This window comes from Cebus imitator, unplaced genomic scaffold (genome assembly GCF_001604975.1).
Source record: "Cebus imitator isolate Cc_AM_T3 unplaced genomic scaffold, Cebus_imitator-1.0 Scaffold1389, whole genome shotgun sequence".
Classification (NCBI taxonomy): domain Eukaryota; kingdom Metazoa; phylum Chordata; class Mammalia; order Primates; family Cebidae; genus Cebus; species Cebus imitator.
In genome coordinates, this window is record NW_016108704.1 from 10,138 (window position 1) to 16,615 (window position 6,478).

General features: G+C 46.5%; 1 non-coding gene across 1 annotated transcript; it reads left to right on the forward strand.

Moving 5' to 3' along the window:
* The first annotated feature begins 4,375 nt into the window (after positions 1-4,375).
* On the forward strand, positions 4,376-4,449 carry TRNAI-AAU. The gene has a single exon. It is a non-coding gene; the product is annotated as a tRNA-Ile (tRNA).
* Positions 4,450-6,478: the final 2,029 nt, after the last annotated feature.

Here is a 6,478-nt window from a genome sequence, read left to right on the forward strand (position 1 = left end):
AGATATTTTTTAAGAAACACGAATGAATGGCAAATTTGGTTCAATATTTCTCCTGCACCTAGTGAGATGATCGCGTGCATTCTTTATTTTGTAAATGTAGTATATTACATTGTATTGACTTTTCAATGCTTAACTAATTTTTTATTCCTGAGGCGATCTTCCCTAATTCACGGTGCATTATGCTTTATAGATAATGCCGGATTCAATTAGTGAATATTTTAATTGACTATCTGTTGGTAAACGTGTCAGAGAAGGGTCTGCAAGCGTGGAACATGCAGATTTCACAGCCCAAAGAATCATGGTGAGTTTAGCGCTCCCTTCTAAGTGATGGGAGCTTCGAGATGCAACAACATCCTCTTTATTTTGGAGGAAATGTCTCCGAATTTCACAGATCCTAAAAACTTTCCTTCATGGACCAGGTCGATGAATGGTTTTGTGTTTCTCTCCCACCCTCTGGAGCATGCAGGGCTTAAGAAAATCTATAATTTACTTGACACTTCATGCTCATTCAAGATTTAAATGATACTAACAACACAGTGTACCAATGTTTTGCTGATGGTGCAGACAGTTCAATTCTCTCTGGACTAGATTATGAAAAATTGGGGGACTGGATTCACCTCTGGAACAAGAGCATAAATGCATACTTTTGTCTCTTCCATGTGACTATGAACTGTTTCTGTTCCTCCTTCCTGATAACAGTAGAAAAGAATGCATTCCCCAAATCAAAGACTGTATGCCAAAGACCATACAGTTTTTGTTTCCATGTTCATATTGTTTATAACCTGATTAGTTTATTGGCTTTAAGTTCCAATTATATTTTCTCACGTATTGAAGTAAAATGTGTTAATTAAGAGAAACTCTGCACTACGGCGCTGCTAATATTGCAATCTATATCCCAGACTTCATTTTACCTACAGAATAAAGAATACTCTCATGAGTTTGTCATGTGGAAAGAAGGGACATGGGTCTGTAGTGAAATTAATGACGTTTTCTGCCTGAATGTTAATTAGCAGAAGCATGTTCCATTTCTTTATATAGACCCACTCTTAGAACCAGTGTGTACTGAGTGAAAAATATATTTGCCTTTATATTTCTCTTATCAAACTAACCATTCTTCAATCTACCTTTATCACTTTTCTCCCAGGACCTCCTAGTGGAACAAACTATGAAAATGGCTGGTGTCACCTGAGACCCAAAAGGAAAAGTGGCACATCACGTTCAGAATCTGATAAAATAGAGGGTCAGTAATTAACACTTCTGCTTAAAGGACTCAGAGCTGAGTTTGTTCAGCTACCCTGCCCTTAGTAATGGCACCACGCAGGCCTACTTAGAAGTTTTAAATTTAAACTCCCCCCACCTTACTTTCGGACCACAAACATCCTAGGGTGATTGCAGGAGTGATTGGGGAAGAGCAGCGTACTCTGAGGAGGTCAGATGGAGACCAAGCAAATCCTGTAGAATAGAAATAGTGTCCTATGACAAAAATGCAAGTCCAACACTACTACATCTTCAATTTCTTCTTTGTTTCCTTGATTAATTTTCTTGCTTCACTCCAAAAATCTGAGCACAAAGTGAATTATTTTTCCACCTATTGCCTTTCACTTTACTCATCTTTCATCTGGTGTCTGTGCGATTATTTCTCCATTAGGGACTGGGACTGAGACCTGTTGTTACCTATTACGTCCCTTCATTCCAGAATGTGGAACTAATTAGCTAAGTTACAAACAGTTGAATCTAGTGGTTAGAGACAATTAGATAGCTAAATTGAACACTTTTTAACTCCACATAATGATGAGTGCAATTATCTATTTATTTATAAATACCCATAGGCAGGGATCAGAATCAACACTTAGAAGACCCACTCCCTCAAAAAAGACAACCAAGAAAACAAATGGATTCTTCTACCCTGGATTAATTAAACTTGCCGAGCAAAGAGCCCCACCTCTGCCAAGGCCCAGTACTGCGTAAAACAGGGGTGAGCGAGAGCAGGACTTAGAGGGTTTGCTGACTGGAGTTTTTCATAGGATGGTTGAGGGGGAAAGTTAGTCAGGTCCTTCTCAGCAGGGGCTGGACGGAATTTCCAAACTAGGAGAACCCCCGGTTTGATCAGCGGCACTGAGCTGCTGGAACATGAAGATCCGTCTAGAGTCGCTGGATCAGTTTGGCTCTGGTCTCGCGGATCATCGGGTCTGAATAAGCCGGTGTGAGAACAATTCGCGCTTGCGTGGCATGGCACGGCTTGTAGACTGGGCCTGTGCTGTGAGTCACAGGGCTTGTGCGACTTCTCTATTTGCTCCTTTCTCAATTTGTCCTCTTTCCTCAGCAACAGGACTGCCCGGGAGATCAACTTAACGGTATAAGCCCTGGAACTTCGAGCTCAGAGCCCGGCCTCGGGAGGCTCGGCCATCCAGGCAGGAAAATCAAGGCGCCCAGGTACGAGCAGGGGCGCGTGGGGCGCGGAGAGAGCGCGGATCCCTTCGGTCCACCTGGTCCTCGAAAACCGCAGCTCCTGAAATCCCAGGTGGTGAAAGCCGCCCAGGTACTCTCTCGTCATTCTCCGGGACGTAAAGGGCTCAGTGCCTTCGCGGATCACTGGAACCGCCTCTGCGAGGCCTCCAGGGTGACTGAAGGGAGCGCGGAGTTCCCGGTTCTCCCGCCGGCGCGGTCCTCTTTCCGTCAGGCTGCTCGAGGCTGTGCCCGCGAGGGTCTCGGGGGTTTTCACAGGCACACGATGCGGGCGTGGCGCGCCAGGGTAGTCTTGAGAAACGCAACGTTCGCGCGCCGAGGTCGGAGTGCCAGTCCTCATCTAGGTCCGGCGCCCAGGCCGGGGGTGGAGGCTGCCCCCTCCGCTGTCCGCACCTCGGTCCGTGCTCTGTGTTTAAGGCCGCAACAATCTCACACAATTCCGGAGCGTGTGTTTCTCCCGTCCTTTCGCTCCTCTTTTCGGGCGCTGTTTTTTCCAACCAGACACAAGGTGTGTGTGTTAACTGGATTATCCCCCAGACGTCTGTGCTTTCCGCCTCCACACAAGGCTGCTTACACAGCTGAGCTCCGAGGAGGGAGAGAAGAAGAGGGAGGGGAAAGGGAGGGAGAGGGGAGAGGAGGGGGAGGGGGAGGAGCAGGAGGGGGAGGGGTTTGGGTCTCCAGCTGCCTCACGGAAGCGCGTTTCCCGCAGCGCCAAGTGCGGAAGAGGGAGCCACAACGAGGGAAGGAATAGCCAGAGTCGGTTTTTAACGGAGGCGCAAGGGACAGGATTTCGGAAGTGAGGCGGAAACGCGCCAGCCCGCGAAAGACGGATTGGAGGGAAGTGAGCATCTAGTTCAAAAGCCGGGAGAAGGAACAGGACATTAGCAAATCTTCTAGACGGAGAGGTGGACCGTCTGTAATACAGCTGGGGGCTCGCGGAGACTTCCTTCGTTCAATTATTCGAAACAGATCTATTGAGCTATTTGCTGCTCGTCCCTGGGAACTGCGGGTGTCCCTGCGTGTTCGGCCACTTTGTCGACGCTGCGGGAAGCGGCCCCATTCCCCGGGACCCAAAGCGCTTCCAGAAATGAAACCCGAGGAACGGCTGTTTCTGCACCGGAGAAGTGGCCAGCCAGGCGGAGACACGCAGAGAAACGGTTGTCTTGGGGACAGAATGCAGCAACCGCGGAAGGCCCAGCGCTCAGCAGAGCTCCCGCAGAACGTTTCTTCATCTAAAGGTCCTGAGTCGGGCTTCAAAGTTGACTTGCTGTGCGTGAAATGCCAGTGGACTTATACCTGCTTCATCGAGAAGGAATAAAATGCGAGCAGAAAGACTGCAACGGAACGTGTGTCTCTCAAGTGTCTTTTTCAAGTAGAACTATGAGAGCGTTTCCTGAATTTGCTAAAAATGGGGAGGGGTAGGGATCAGATACTCACTCTGGGGAAAATGGGCGAACACAGTGTGAACTGTGCTAAAGTTAGGGGCAGACCAGCCTGGGTGGGGACTTCTACTGGCCTTGACAGCCCGCGGAGAGGAACCGGCGGTAATTGTTCCGTTTTCCGTCAGTTTCTTGAAGGGTCGCTCAGAAGCTACGGGAGCAAAGTAGAAAGCAGTGGTAGGGACAGGCCTCAGCACCGGCGGCAGGTGGGGGCGTCGCATTGAAAAAGGTGGCCACCAAAAGCCCGCGTCCTGAAACACTGAAGCAGGTGCCGTTTGAAGTTTCCTTCCGCAGAATTTAATTTTAAGTGACATTTCAGGGTTCGAAGAAATTTTCGGAGGATCGTAAGGAAGTCAGCAAAGATGGTTGGTTGTTTCCAGCTCCAAGAAGTTGAGAAAAGTTCCTTTGGTGATTGGAAAAAGTTGCGTCTTTGAAACTCTAACGAGCGTGGGATGGAGGCGTTCGGCAGAGGCCGGTTAGCTCAGTCGGTTAGAGCGTGGTGCTAATAACGCCAAGGTCGCGGGTTCGATCCCCGTACGGGCCACGTGAACTTTTATGATCACCTTACTGTTACAACTGTGCGCAGTGCTACACAAAGTCCCGAGAGAACAAGAAAGGAATTGTATGTGTACCCAGTAATCTTGCTAGGACGTAGTGCGGTTCACCGTAATTTTGTGTTTTTGGGTTTAGCGTTCCTGCAAGAGCAGACGATGAAGAGAGCGGAGATTCCGGAAGGAAATTGAAATCCCGGAAGAACGCGAAAAACAGAGGCGAAAACACAGATATAAAGACCTGGGCTTTTCATTCCGTTACGCTTTCCAAAGCGTGCAAATCTTTCTCTGCCGTGACTAACTTCTGATATGGACTTTCCTAACTCTGCATCTGCTTGCTTCCGGCAGACCTGTCCTTGGCTTGTGCAGGGTAAGTAAAGTCTCTCAACAACTCCCATTTTGCATTTCTATTTCCTCTCTTTTCGCTTCCCACAGCTAACTCTAGAGATACTGGAGGTAAGGAAATGTCCCATAGGACGCTGAGCCTTTCACCTCCTCTTTGCTTGTCTCACTGCTTAGACAGACACAAAACCATCTTCCGGAAAACGCCTTCCCTGACACCTCTCCTAGTTTCTGAGCTTGGGTTTCGTTGCTCCTAGCACTCACGGAGATCCAGGTACACATTTGTTTTGTGGCATGTACCATGTTGTGAATGTCTGCTGCCTGGCCCTCTTCTCCATGAGATTCTAAGCTCCTTGGGGGTAGGATGCTTATTGCTAAACACTTTTAAAAGTCTGGATGGATCAATGAAGACTGAGGGACATGTGTGCAGGCATGATGGGAAGAGTGTCTTGTGCTCCAAATGGAATTCACGGGTCTGTAGAACCCAGGCTATCTCAACAAAGTGCATTTTGGTGAGATGAGCAACAGGCTACCCTACATGGTGATTGGTTCCATTTTGCTGAGTGCATCTCTGAGGCTCTGTATGCCCCTAGGATGGGATAGTGGTGGAGGACAGAGCATGCCGGATAGATCCAAAGTCAGGAAAGATCTGAAATGTTTAACTTTGCTGAGGCTGAGAGACAGGAATGAATCCTCTTCCTTGATGGGAAATTCTGCTCCACTGATTGATAGTAAATAAAACGGTGAGGCAGTGCACCTCAAACCCATGTTTTCTGCTACATTAATGTGATTGGTTCTGACATTTTCAAATTTCAAGTCATCAGAATGATTTAGACTAATGTTTACAAAACTGTCATTTATGAAGTCCTTAGCTGTAAATAGATGCACACACACAGAAGAAAGAGAGTGATATGCCCTTTACAGTAAGTGGTATTTATGCTTGTACCCGACGATAAATACACAGGGAAGGAAAGCTATAGAACTGATTAACTCACTGGGTCTGTCCTCAACATACGGACCTGATACTCCGGCTGCTTCTTCTGCAGTAACTCCTGGTCTCAAAATCACGAGCTAAGTGGTACACACCCTTGCCCAGATCAAGCACTGGCAAAAGATCTGGGAAAACCAGATTTAACTCTTGACTCTGAAGTTAGGATCCACTTACTCTGCAGAAGATGGTTGTGAAAAGAAGGTCAAGTGCTGAATGAGCTCCTTTCTATATTAGAAAAGAAGAATGGAAAACATTGTGACAAATTGAAGTCACTGTTGGGTGGATAGCAAACAGTATATGCTGTTTTGTATTTTATCCCCATCTGGGAATTTTAAAAAAATTATTTAGTGAATTGCCTTACTCATTTCAGTAACACATTTGAGGCCATAGTCTTTTGGATCCACTGATTGTAGAAATAACTTGAATTACAGCTCCGATTGAGTTGCAGTGATGAGTAACGATGACATTAACATTACATAATGATGTAATGTCATCTTTCAGTGTCTGTAGATATCAAAATCCTCAGATGCTCAAGTCCCCTTCAATTAAATGGTATCAGATTTGCATATATCTTATACACATCATCCTATATACTTGAAATTATCTCTAGATTACCTAGAATACCTCATACAATGGAAGACTACATCGATAGTTGTTATATTATATTCTTTAGGGAATAATGACAAGAG